Source organism: Heterocephalus glaber, unplaced genomic scaffold (genome assembly GCF_053883595.1).
Source record: "Heterocephalus glaber isolate CG9 unplaced genomic scaffold, H.glaber_assembly_v1.0 deba00001531, whole genome shotgun sequence".
NCBI classification, from domain to species: Eukaryota; Metazoa; Chordata; class Mammalia; order Rodentia; family Bathyergidae; genus Heterocephalus; species Heterocephalus glaber.
The window spans coordinates 1,092,939-1,107,125 of NW_028258329.1; the positions used below are offsets into that span (position 1 = coordinate 1,092,939).

The following is a 14,187-nucleotide window of genomic DNA, read 5'->3' on the forward strand; positions in this document are numbered from 1 at the left end:
AAATTTACCAAGGGGAATGAATAAGCTATTAGAATCAGAAATTAAGTAGGAGACACAACTACTGACCTTACAAAAATACAAAAAGATTATAAAGTAAAGCCACGAACAATTGCACAACAGAAAGTCAGATACTTTGGGTGAAATGGGGAAATTCTTTCAAGAAAACTGACTCAGGAAGAAATGGTCTGCATAAATCTATAGCAAATGAAGACATTGAAATAATCATTTTCAAAAATACAAAGAAAAGCCTAGGCCAAGGTGGTATGTACAACTGCTGATACTGAAAGGAAAAGTAATATCAAATGTCACAAATATCCTCAAAAAAGCAAAGAGAACACTTTTCTAAATCATCTTATGATTCCATTATCGCCTTTGTACCAAAACTGAAGGTATCAAAAGAAAACCAGTATTTCTTATGATGCAAACTCCCAATAAAATTCCAATAATAAAAAAACAAAAATATATAAAAGAATTATACACTATGATCGTCTCAGAAAGCCAAGATTGAGTTAACTTCCAAAAAATAAATGAATGTGATATGTCATATTAATAGAATAAAAACAAAATCTATATGAACATCTCAATATATTCAGAAAAAGCATTTAATAAAATCCAATACATACTCATGATTAAAACAAAAAGTCCCACACCCAACAAACTAGAAATAAAATGTCCTCAACATGAATCTACAAAAACCCACAGCTAACACTTTATTTAATGGTGAAAGAGCAGGTGCTTTTCCTCTAAGACAAGAGCAAGCTCAGGACATCTTCTCTTACCACTTCGGTTCGGCACTGTAATAGAGGTTTTAATGAGGATGATTATCAAGAGAAAGAAATGAAAGACACCTACATTAGAAAAGAAGTGAAACTGTCTCTATTTGCAGAAGGCATAATCACATATACAGAATCTTAAGTAACCTCCTAAAACTCTGAGACTGAGTGTAGCAAGCTTGCAGACTCTAAGAGCAAAACACAAAGATTCCACACACACACATGAGCCATCCAAAGATGAAATTAGGGAAAAAAATAAAATACATTGACAATTATATCAAAAGGAATAAAGTACTTAGGAATAAATTTAACAAAAGGGTAAAATTATGCTCTGAAAACTATGAAACATTGTTGAAAGAAATTGACAAAGCTCTGCATAAATGGGAAAGCCAGCCAAGGTCCTGGGACTGAAGACTCAGCGTGGGTAAGAAGGTGGCAATCCCCGCTGACCTACACCATCTCTGTCAGGACCCCACGTGACTTCACAGAAGCTGACAGGGTGATTCGAAATTTATATGATTCTAAAATTTATATCCACAAGACCCAGCATAAAAAAGACCCAGCATAGCCAAACAATTCTGAAAAACAAAAACAAATATCATTATTTACACTTCCAAATATAAAAATTTACTACAAAACAATGATATCTATATGTCTACACAGATAGACGTATAGATCAGTGGAAGAGAATTCAAAGTCAGAAAAAGATTCATACATCAGTAATAAAGTGATTTTTATAAGGATGCCAAGACTATTCGATGAAGAAAGAGTGGTATTTTTAACAAATTTTGCATGAACAGTTGAGCAGTCAAATGAAACACTCAAAACTGATCAAACATACAAATGAAAGAACTAATGGTGAGACTTCTTAGAAGAAAATGGGCAAACACAACCTTGCATCTAACAAAGAACTTTCAGATATGAAATTAAAACTCCAAGTAACAACAAAAATAGATAAATTAGACTTTATTAAAACTAAAAACTTTTGTGTGCTAGGCGTGGTGTACACCTGTAATCATAGCACTAGGGAGGCTGAGGCAGAAGGATGCAAGGTCAACTCAGCCTGGACTATACAATGAGTTTGAGGCTAACCTGGCCTACATAACAAGATTTTGTCTAAATAAATAAATAAATGCTTCTGTAACTCAAAGAACACAGTCTAGAAAATGAACAGACAACCCACAGAACAGGGAAAAATTTGTAAATCATCTGTCTAAAAGGACTTCCATGTAGGATATGTAGAGAACTGTTACAACTCAATAAAAAGACAAACGACCTAATATAAAAATGGGTAAGGGATATAAGTTGACACTTCCCCAAGAAATACAAATGTCCGATAAGCACTTGAATTGATGCTTAACACAATTAGTCATCGGGGAAATGTAGCGAAAACCATGACATATGGGCCAGGGGGTGGTTAGAACCAAAACCCCAATAAGTCTTGCAGAGGATGCAGAAAAATTTAAAACCTCATACGCTGCTGGTGGGAATGTAAAATTGTTCAGCTGCTTTGGAAAACAGGGTGAACATCTAGACATCAAGGAAAGCTTATTCGGACTAATGAAAAGTTCAGAAAAGGTCTACGTCACTTTAGACCTTGTCTCTTCACCACCAAACACAAATGTATGTACTGGAAATGCTTTCAGAGGTGATGATGTTGGGTATAAGATAAAGAGACCTAGATTTCCCATCCAGCGACAGCGAGGAGTTCCGTGAGCAACAGAGAATCCCGGGAAATCACTGAAGGCAACACAGAGTGGCACTGGGACGGAAGAATCCCTCAGCTGGGTCCAGTTGGGGCTGGCGGGCACTGACTGAGAAGCGCTGTCGCTCCCACTGGTGGGACAGGCAGGCGCCACGCAGGTTTCCATCCCAGCGAGGCTTAGGCCCGGGCGGCTCCACCCACGCAGCGCGGCGCTGCACTGCGCAGACGCGGGGACTCTGGCCGGAAGCGGGCCTGAGCGCAGCCTTGTTCTCGGGAGCAGCTCCCGCTCGGGAGTGGAGCTCAGCGGAAGGGCCGCTCTGCTGGGGGCCCTGCCGCACTGCCTGGGAGGGAGAGTCCCGAGAGGCCGCAGGGGCGGGCTCATGGAGCTTGGGCCGCGTCCCCTGAGCGGCTCACTCCACCCCACCTCCGCGACCCACAGCTGTGCGGCGGGCGGCTCGGCCCTCCGCCAGGCCCCGCGCACGCGCCGTGGAGACTGGGGGGAAGCCGGGGCGGGACAGCCACCCGGGACAGGCGCCTAGACGCGGGCTGCGGCCTGATGGCAGACACCGCTCTTCACGGTGCAGACCCAGGTCTTCGGAGAGGAGGCGGCGGGCAGCAGGCCCGAGCGAGGCTGTTCTCCACACTGCCCAGCACCAGGCAGAGGAGGGGCGGCCTGAGGTTGCGTGGGAGACAAGGTCGCGGGCCGCGGCTCAGTCCATTGCCACGTGCGTGTGCGCGCGCAGCCCCGCCAGAGAGTGTGGAGGGCTCCGGCCGGTCCGCTCACACCGACAGGGAGCCCGGGCTCGGAGCCCAGCCTCGGAACCCAGCCCCTTGGCGCAGGAATCTTTGACCTGTCTTTAGTTTACTGTCTGGTTTGTATTTTTGTTCTGTTCTTCATTTCACAACTTTTCCTTCATCTATCATATCTCCATCCATCCATATTTCTTACTTTCAATTTTATTTTTAAATTTCTCACTTTTTCTTTACACTCAATTTGCGGTGATCTATTTTTCTCTCGTACATCACTTCTGTTACTCTTTTTCTTTCCCTCTGTGTTTTATTGTTGGTTTGTTTTGTCATGCTTTGCTATATTAATCTTTAACTTTTTACTGTACTGTATACTGTCTCTACCCCTTTCTCTTCTCGTGATTATTGGTGATGTGGCTGTGTCAGCTTTTGTTGCATTGCTAGGCTGGGCTTGTTTATATGTGGGGGTTACTGCCGATGTTGTCTTCCCCCTGGGCAGTGCTAGAGATCAAACGGATATGTGCATGCTGGGATTGTGCTGTACGCGGCCCAGCTGAAAGAAATTACACCTCACTTCAGGAACAGCTTAGTCCGGCCCCATCCTTGCTGAAGACTTCAGCCTAAATAATAGGAGTAATAAAAGCCCCAGCCACTGAACTGGACCCAGGTAGGCAGGGTTAGAGAAGAACTGAAGTCTTGCTTCTGGACATTTACCTCCGTAACAGAAACAGAAAAACACTTCAGTAGATACACACCTATGAAGGACTGCATTGTAGAGTGAAGCCACAGCCTTCTAGACCACACTGTGCTGAGAAAATTAGAGAAGTACTCACAGATGGTCCATCTGCACTTACTATGCTGTTTGACGCACACCTTGCAAGACTGAAACTGTACCATACTCTTGTAAGATTTGTAGAGAGTTCTAGTCACTCGGGATCCGACGCAGCATACTTTGGATCAATTGCAACTAATCACAAAGAAGACACAAGGAAAACACACAGCAAAATCCATTTGGAACTAAACTCAACACTGCACAACAGACAGACACTTGAGAACACATCTTGAGGAGAAACTGGTCTCCTAGGTAGGCCCACATGTTCAAGGGTAAGAGAATACCATCCCAATGGATATATAAATCTCAGTTTTAAACTTGAGAAAAACGGAAAAACAGGCAACACGACTCCTTCAAAAACTAATATTTCCAGGGAGCACCCAACATGGTGGAACTCAGGTAGCACAAGAAGGGGATCCAGTCAGTGAACCGACTAAAGAAGAGAAGGCTGTAGCCAAGCATCTTTGACTCAGCTGTCCAACAAAATCCACCAAAATGATGGTTCACTGGATTGATTATTTTACTGTTTCAAAAGCAGTGGATTACCTTTTGGATTCAAAGTGGGCAAAAGCCAAGAAAGGAGAGGAAGCTTTATTTACAACCAGGGAGTCAGTGGTGTACTGCTGCAACAGGCTTTTAAAGAAAGTGTTTTCACCGAGCACTTGAGGTGAAAATTAAAGTAGGATGAAAATGAAGTATGAAAAAGATAAAGAAAAACATGAAGGAAAAGCTGAAAGTGGAAAAGAAGAGGATGAAAAGAGCAAAAAAGAAAATATAAGGGAAGAAAAGACAATAAAGGAAAAAGAAAAAAAAAAGATGGTGAAAACAAAGACTCCAAAAGGGAAGAAACTCTGGGAACTTCCCAAAAAAAGGAAACTAAGAAACTCAAACTCGAACCACTTGATGATCAAGTTTTTCTGGATGACAATGAGGTTATGTGTGGACTGTGACCCAGTTCATATTAAAACATTTGTCATGGGATTAATTCTTGTGACTGCAATAAGAGCAGGCATCCTCTTCCCACTTGGCCCACAGAAATGAGTGTAGGTGTTTATTACCTCTGGGAGGGGCAGGCTGTTTTGTAGCCAGCATCCTCCTTGCTGTTGCTCATTGCGTTCTATTCCTCATCATTTGGATTTTGATGGAGGAAGGCACCACTTTTGGTCCTTGCCCAGTCTGACTGCTGATGTGGGCTTCATTGACTCCTTCAGGCCTCTGTACACACGTGAATACAAAGGACCAGAAGCAGACTTAAAGAAAGATGAAAACTCTGAAACCAAAAAACAGCAGGAGTCTGACAGTGAGGAAAAGTCAGACTGAGAAAAAGGAAAATGAAGAAGGAAAAGTAGGACCAGGAAGTGATGGAACAGAGGCTCAGGTAGAGAATAGCATTCAGACACAGATAGTGACAAGAGGGAAGATGACATCCCAGCACAGTAGTGGAAATGGGAATGATTCTGAAATGATCACAAAAGAGGAACTGGAGCAGCAAGCAGATGGGGAATGTGAAGAGGAAGAAGAAGATGATGATGGAGAAACACCTGAGTCTTCACATAAGAAATCATAATCTGACTAATTTGGGGACTGAATAAGTAGTTCAAGAGGTTGGGTTTCCTATGCTGGGAGATCATCCTAATGTACATGTGACATTTGTAGTATTCTTTAAGTCCATTCGCTGAAAGTATTTGACAACCAAGCAGTTCTATAAAGTCCTTCATTTTATAGAATATTGGTACTGTGATTGATACAGTCTAAAGCCATTAATAAGTTTTATACCCTTGACAATTTTACCGTAAGTGGGTCTCATAAGGAGAGATCACTGAAGGGCTTGGCATTTATTAGACACTAGATGTTTGCTGCCCTACCATTCCACAAACAAGAGTATCAGTATAATGTAATGCACGAGAGTCAAAAAATCAGAGCACCCAATCATGTAGGCTATAGACACTTATTTTTTCCCTTTGTGGGTTCCTGAATTTTAATTTGGTTTACGATTCAGTTGAGGACAACAGTTGATAGGAGATGCAGTGATTGAAGGGAGGTTTCAGCTGGTATGGGTCCTAGAGAGCTGGTACCACCTAACTGAGGATGTTTCTGTTTCACATCTTATCATCCCTGTCCCAAGAGCATGACGTCTCCAGCTGGCTTCCAGATGTGTGACTGCCTGGGTTAGAAGCACAGAGGCAGATTTCCTTTTTCTCAAGCTGGAAGTCTGGGTGAGCTTCTCAAGGACTTCCCTCTCTGTCCTGTCCTTTCTCTACATGGCACTAAGTACGCAATGGGACTAATAAGCACATTCAGATGAATGACTAATAATCTCTACCATCAGCTCTCATTTATCACAGCCAGATAATTTGAATTTCAAATTATCTCCAGAAAGGCTCCCTTTTGAATATTTATTGACATTTCAACAACTCTTCTTAATTAAGTAGTTTATTAGAATGAACAAGATCCTTGTTTACTCTAGTCCAGCAGAAGCATAAAGAGTCAAAATAACACCATCCATGCTCTGCAGAAGACACAGAGGAGGACTTTGCCAAAGCTCTTTGTTCTGCTTTGGGTTGGTTGTGTGTTCTTCCCATGGATGGGGAACACAGTGTAGGATGGACATGCTTCTGTGCACACAGAAATGGACAAATACAATGCTGACTTTAGGAATTCAAGAAACTTTTGTGGAAGACAGGTGTCCAAACAATGAAAATACAGAAAGAAATAGACCTCATGGAGGGTGTGGTGGAGAACAGCAGGCGACACCTGGCTTGTCCTCCCTGAGGCAAAGGTGGGAAGGGAAGATGGTCCCGCAGCTCAGCCTTGAGGCAGGGACTGAAGTGTGAGTTTCCAAAAGACCAGGAGGATGGACAGATTTGACGAGCACTGCAGTGTGGCCCATGGAGGAAAGATAAGTGTTTTCTTTCTACTGTGTTTTCTGAGTGTCTGGCAAAGAGTTTCTAGCAGAAGGTGAATCATAGACCCCAATGAAGGTCAGCGAATCACAATGAAGGCCGATGGTGGTTTTGTTCTTTAATGTAATGTGTTGTGAATCCTCACAGCTTTGGGGGCTCCTGCTTTCCCATGTTTGATATTAAATAAATCAAAATAATAAAGCTGTATATATATGATTTATTATTTCAGGTATTTGATGCTGCTAGTGGAAAGTTGACTGCATTCACTGTTGTGTTCCTTTCACCTTCATTAGGATTATTCTATACAATGCTTATCCCAGGAATAAGTTATAGCATGGCTACCTCAGTGGTCATCTACACAACCCTTAGAAAGGACAGTAAGGGATTCCATGTATTGAATATTTATATCCATTGGGCCGGGGATTTACCTCAGTGGTTTCACTGCCTGCTGTGCAAGCACAAGGATGCGAGTTCGATCCCCGGTACCAAAAAACCAAAAAAAATTTATATCCATTATGTCATTAGGCTATTGTTATGGCTTGTGTCTAGATGTTCCCCCAAAGCCTCATGCAATCATAGATGGGGCTTTTTTTTTCTGTATTGGGGATTGAACTCAGGACCTTGCACTTGCAAGGCAGGTGTGGCACCACTGAGCTAAATCCGAAGCTGAGTTGGGAGTTTTTTTGAAGTGGCCAGATATAAAGTGTGTGATGCTGGGATAAAAGATGTGATGCTGGGATTGATTCATGGTGTGATGCTAGGATTAAGGGTGTGACAGCTATCCATCCTAAGGCTGGATAGCCTGGATAAAATATAAGGGAGAAAAAGAGGGCTGCTATTGTCACTTGTTGCTTGCTGCTTCACTGCTTCTTTGCTACTTTGCTACTTTTCTGCCTGCCATGGACTGTTTCTCCTCCGTGATGCCCCTCTGCCATCCACCCTGCCTTGGAGTCAGCCCACTATGGACTGAAAACTGCTACAAACTGTGAGCTAAATAAACTTTTACCCTTTAACTTTGGGTGTTGGGTATTTTGTCTAAGCAATGAGAAAAGAAACTATCATATCTATGTATTAATAATTATGCTTATTCATTGTTGCTTTAAAATATCTATAAATCCCTTGAAAGACTCTGCCCCTCACTCTTTTCTGACTGATAGATGTCAGGTTATTCTCATTGCTTTAGGAATTGAACAACGGGTCAATTACTCAGTGCATGCCCTTGGGATGAGTGCTAACACTGGAGAATTCTTTGAGAGAAGTGAAGACTGTTAAACCAGAATATACAAGTAAAACACATGTCACCTGATTTTGCTGACAGTGAATAATTTGAGCAGAATTTTTCCCTTCTTCTAAGTACTTTGTGATTATAATGTGATACGTGAATTCCACATGATTCAGGGGGTGATTTTCTTCGAGCATAGAGTCATTAGATCGGCTCTGAATCAACAGGGAAGTATATTTTCTTCTGTTTGTCAATGCATATTAAGAAATAGGAATGTAAACTTTTGAAACAATGGCATGGTTATACTGAAAAATCACAGCTTTGGTCTTACAGTTGCCTAAATTTCAGAATTAGCCAAAGTGAATAAAAAGAATGACCCCAGACAGAATGGCTTCAATCCCACAGCCTCTCCAGATTCTTTTCCAAAGGTGATGTTGGCCTTGTCTTGGGCTGGGAAGCAAAGCCTGAGGCAGGGATCCAGCTCTGACCCGTGCCCTGGGAATGTTCTCAGGTAAAAGGCAGTGAGGGCGGTGTTAGCACAAAATGGCTTCTATCCCAGTCTGAGAGGCCTGTGTGCAGGACCTGCTGGCAAAGGGGCTAACTCCTGCCCCAGCCTCGGTCCCCGGCCCAGGCTAGGGGATTACAGCCCTTGTCTGGGGGAGCACAGTTCCCAGGAGAGAACAAGGCTAGAAGGCTCAGCTTGTGCCCATGGTGTGCCTCAGGCGGCCAGTGGCTCCAGCTTCTCCCTGGGGACCTGAGGACCGTTGTGAGCAGGATTCAGGCAGAGCTGAGCAGAGTAGCTGCTCTAGCTGCCATTTGTCTTCAAAGATGCTGTGAAGTCAGTCCTCGGTCAAACTGACGACACCGTCCTGGAGGGGACAGCCTCCGAGGCCCTCTGTGGCCTCTAGAGAAGTCAGAATACCTGGGAAGTGGCAGCCTTGCCTTGGTCATGTTTATGTGAATCTGTTTGCTAAAATGGAGCGCTATCAATTGGGTGGTTTATATACAATGGAAACTGATTTCTTCCTGTCCTGGAGGCTGAGAAGTTCAGGATCCAGGTGCTGGCTGGTCCAGTGCTGGCTGTCCACAGATGCAGTGCCACCCTCCTCACATGGTGACAGGATCACAGCAACTACTTTGGGCCTCTTTTCTAAGGCACTAATCCCATACAGGTGGGCTCCATCCTTCTGACCTAATCATCTTCCAAAGGCCCACCTCCTAGCACCACCACCTGAGAGGTCAAAATTTCAACACACGAACTTTGAGGGGACACAAATATTGAGACCAGAACAACATTCTCTGCCTGTCATGCTGTGGTCTGGTTAGTTAACACCAGCAACATCAGAAGTCCCATAAAACCAAGGCATGTGGGAAGCTGTGGCCATCCAGCTTTTGGAATGAGACACGAGAATAAATTAAAAATGCTGAGAAACAGAAAATGACCAAAAAAATGGGACTGCTTCATATCCAAAAAAAAAAGAGAGAGAAAGAGAAAAGGAAAGTGAGCCTTGGGTCCCCTGGGCACTGATGGCCTTTCTCAGTGGCTCAGCAGAGGTCCTGTGTTGTGCCATGACAACCCATGCCCAGCTGTCTGGGGCAGCAGGAGGCAGAGGGTGGATGCCTCATGCCGTGGTCTGAAAGCTGGGGAGGGCGCCCCTGTCCTGGCTTCCTGGGCCTGGAGGCCCCAGGCAGAGCTCCTGCCCCTCAGCGTGGCAGACTTGAATGGCTCCATGTTTCTCTCTTGCTGCTGATGTTTTGGAGACAGGAATATTTCAACAGGAGCTTTCTCAATATAGGCTTTAAAATTTTATGAGTTTCAACTGATTAACACCAGCACCTCTACCTTCGAAAATGCACATCCAGGCAAGTAATGATTTCTATTCATCCTCCCTGGTCAGGACTCAGCCCAGCACTCTGCTGGCCTCATGAGGCCCAGGTAGGCAACACGGGTTCGATTTGTGTAGGTCTCACTGGTGCAGCAAATGAGTTTCCTAGGCGATGGGGAGATGGTGAAATGGAGAAGTTTCTGAATGATCTCTGCACACAGGCTGGCTGGAGACAGAAAGTCACAGCCGTGAGCCCCAAATTCTTACAGTGGTGGCAGCCTGAGCCACCAGACAATGGCTTCTCACAGACCAGATGCTGACCTCTCCGGTGTGGATTTGGGTCCACTGCTCTGTAATCACACAAAAAGACCCAGCGGGTCATCTCCAGCCCTTCTGTGGCCACCACCCTGTAGCGGGAAACTGGGCCAATGTCCCATCACTGGGAACAGCAGGCACCACGTGAAGATCGACGACCTAGATGCTGAGCTTCCCCTGTCTCTCTGGAATAGAGCCAGCATCCCAGGGCATCCTCCCTAGGTGCACCTTCGGAAGACAGGAGGGCTGTCCTTCCACAGGAGCTGAGGTGGCACTGAGCCAGGGAGCTCCAGGTGCCCATGACCCCCACTGAGCCGCCTTCCCTGAGCCCGGCTGCTTCAGTTCACTGCTGCGTCACTAGCCACAAATTGGGTCCCCGCCAGCAACTGAGTGATGGCTTTCTGGAAGGCCCTGCTTTACTCTCCCCTCCCCATTCAGCAAAGAGCTGCTTCGATTCTTGGCCTCAGATGTAGTTTCTGATTCAGCTGCAAGGAGGTCAAATAGCAATTTTGAAAATAATCATTTGTGATTCTTCTATAAGCTGGATGCTGCGCTGGGCACTTTCATAAGCATTTTTATTGTTTTCTGAAATCCTCACAACAATTATAGGAGAGTAGCATTATTAGCTCCACTTGACAAATGAGAAACCTGCCGCTGCTTTGCCAAAGTCACAGAGCAAGTTGCAGAGTGGAGAGGACTATGGGTCTAGATTGAATTAGATGTTGCTGGTGGGTGAAAGGTGATTAATGTCCTAATTACTTATTTCCTCCTATGTAATTAGAAAGTTAGAAGTTATGGGTCCACAGATGAGAGGGTCCCATGGCGTCTGCATGACACAAGGAAGACTTCCTGATCTCTCCCTCCCTCCTTACCTTTGTCCTCCTTTCCTTTCCTTCATTTCTTTTCTTTTCTTTCTATTCTTTTCTTCTGTACCAAGGATTGAACCCACGGCCTTCACACTGAGAACTTGAGACAAGGTCTCACTAAATTGCTCAGGCTGGGCTCAAACTTGCAATCCTTCTGCCCCAGCCTCCTACAGTGCTAGAATTACAGGGCTGCACCACTGCACCCAGCTAGTGTTTATGTACCACTAAGACTGTGTAGGAATGATTTTGTTACCTGATGTTTGATAACTAAAATAGATACCTCTGAAAAGTAGCCTCTCTAGGCTAAAGGACTAAGGCTATCAGAATGTTCAGAACAACTTTCAACCCACAGTTGATAATGCCTCACCTCCAAGCCAGGAGTCAGGGCCCCATGTGTACAGTTGCCCGACTTTGTGTGTGTGTGTGTGTGTGTGTGTGTGTGTGTGTGTATGGCCAGGGTCAGGGCAGTTGGGGAGGATGCTGCATACACACTGGGTCTGTGTCACACCTCAGCATGTCTGTGTAAGAAGCCTTCCTGTGAGAGGGTCCCAAGGAAACAGTTCTTATCATAGTTGTGCTGCCAGGAAACATGGGTGCTGTCTGCCCTGGAGGGAGGCACTGTGCTTGTCTTCTGAGCCTGTTTGCTCTAAACATAAAGGCCCAGGAGGAAGGCTGCCACTGGACATGAAGCAACACTGTGGAGAGCTGTGTCCAGGGAGTGTGACCTGTGGCTGCTCCCAGTTTTCTCTGAGCAGCGCTGGGTCTCCCTCCCTTCCTGTCTGATTGGCAAGTTACTCTGGCTGTGCAGGTTGGCCAGGTGCTTTCTCCCCACGGGCCTGGCTCATGTGGCTGCACAGTAGAGCTGACCCACACACCCTGGAGTGCAAGGCCTTCTCTTCACTCTATGGGCCCTGAGAGAATTTCACATCAGTAATATGAAATTGATATGCAATCTCTTCTTCTTTTAATATTGCACAATTATAATATTGAAAATGCAGGTAACAATTTTGACATTCACAAAAAATGTAATTTTAATCAGCATATTGATTACTTGATCTATAAACCAGATGCCTAAATATCATGAAAGGTTCCAAGAACAAATTCTTAGTTTTCATCTTTCTAATTTTATTGAGTTAGAAGTGATTTAATTAAATTGCACTAGAAGACGATTTTATTTAACTATCCATTTCTTAAAATTCTTTAGGATACTTTAGAAGTTTGAATCTCATAAAAGGAAGAAAATAACATTACTAAGCCCTATCCATATCAATTTTTTACTTCCCCCGCTAGTAGTGAGCATTTATAATAAAAGCTCAGTGACTTCTTTCTGAATAGAAAATTTGAAACAGTGTTAAAATATCAGGGCAGGGGGTGTAGCTCAGCAGTAAGGCCCTGGGTTCCATGGGCACCCCCCACACACGGAAGAACTATTTGGTAGAAACAACTCAGAACACAAGTTTGACTGAAGCTCCACTTAAAAAGTGGTTTTCACAAAACTGTCATCCTTGCTGTACATTGTTCTCAGTGTTTCATAGATTCATTACATTTCCAACTAGGCAGAAGCACCATGTCCAGTTTGGCAAACTTTCTGCAAGCTGACTTGGGTTACAGCATTAGCAGGGGTCCTCCTTGCACTTCAAGCCAAGTAGTTTACTGCTGGGATCACAGTAGGTGAGTTCATCCTCTTGAAAAGATCCAGTCTGAGCTGCATCGAAACTAGATTCAATGAATAATTCCTTACAGTTCCCATATTCCGGATACCAGGAAAAAGAGTAAATACTAATGAGGCAATAAATATGAAAGTTGAGATTCAACTCAACTTCAAACTAGAACAATTTCCAGACTGGTTGTAGAAGTGACCCAGCTATAATATTGATTGTGTATTGTTTTATGTCTTTGAATCCTAAGGGTTTGGTCATCCTCCATCCTTTTCTTCTACTTGCCTGTGGCTTAAAGTGATTCAAGCAGCACTTTTTCTGTTCCCTTCTAGAATTTTTTCTGATGGGATTCCAGAAGGTTTTCTGATGGGATTATGCCTGTGGCTGAGCCTGAAGATGGTCCTTTGTCTCCTCCCTACCCCCTTTCTCCTCCATAGATTAGAGAGTCAAACAGACACACTCATATTCCTGGATGGCACAGGCCCCGGAGACAGTTACATTGTATCCTTCCTGTTCCCTTCCTGCGCATGCCCATCATGAAACAATCATGCTATGTTCTTCCTGGACCATGTAGGTCATGTAGCACTATTGGCTCCGCCTTCTCTTCCTGGTTGCCTTCCACTATAAATAAAGAGCGCATGGTACTCCAGGCAGCCATTAGCTCCAGACAAGCTATGGTTCACCTGGTTCCAGCTAAGAGTACTCTTGGTCTTCATTGTCTTCATCTCCTACCGCTCTCCCTAGCTTTGGACCCCTCATTGTGCGGGTTGTGGCAGGATTGTATCTCCTTAACACAATGTAAGAAGGTCCAATTGAAAAGAATTCAAATTTATTCCTTCAATGATTATAGTTTTTGATAATGTAAACAATCACTCACTTTTTTATATGCATTGATTAATAAACATGGCTCATTTGCCTTAGGGTTTCTGCCACACTCACTGTACTCTGCTGAAGCAAACCTCTGGGTACTTGTTCAGAATCTTCCATTGGCCTCACAGAAGCTTCATCCTCACCTCCTTCTCCAGCAGACATTCTGGGCAGGTCACACTGGGGTTTCCCATTTCATGTAAAGAGCTTGGCAGTTGTCACCTGCATACTTCAGCAAGAGAAAAAGCAGGCAGGCTGGAAACCAATGACATTTCCCAGACACATCAGAAAACTGAGGTCACAAATCAAAACACAACTCCAAAATCTGGAGAGACAAGTGAAAACAGAGCCATAGCCATGATTCACTGACCTGAAGCAGAAGCTATGGAGCCCCAGCTAGTCTGGGCATGTAAATGGCAGCTTAAATTACGTGATGAAGGCTCAGTGTGGAGTCGAATGAGGTGAGAAATTCC

The 14,187-nt window shown here is 44.2% G+C and overlaps 1 pseudogene; it reads left to right on the forward strand.

The window, feature by feature from the left end:
* Window positions 1-4,436: 4,436 nt before the first annotated feature.
* On the forward strand, window positions 4,437-8,541 carry LOC101722567 (translocation protein SEC62 pseudogene; annotated as a pseudogene).
* Window positions 8,542-14,187: the final 5,646 nt, after the last annotated feature.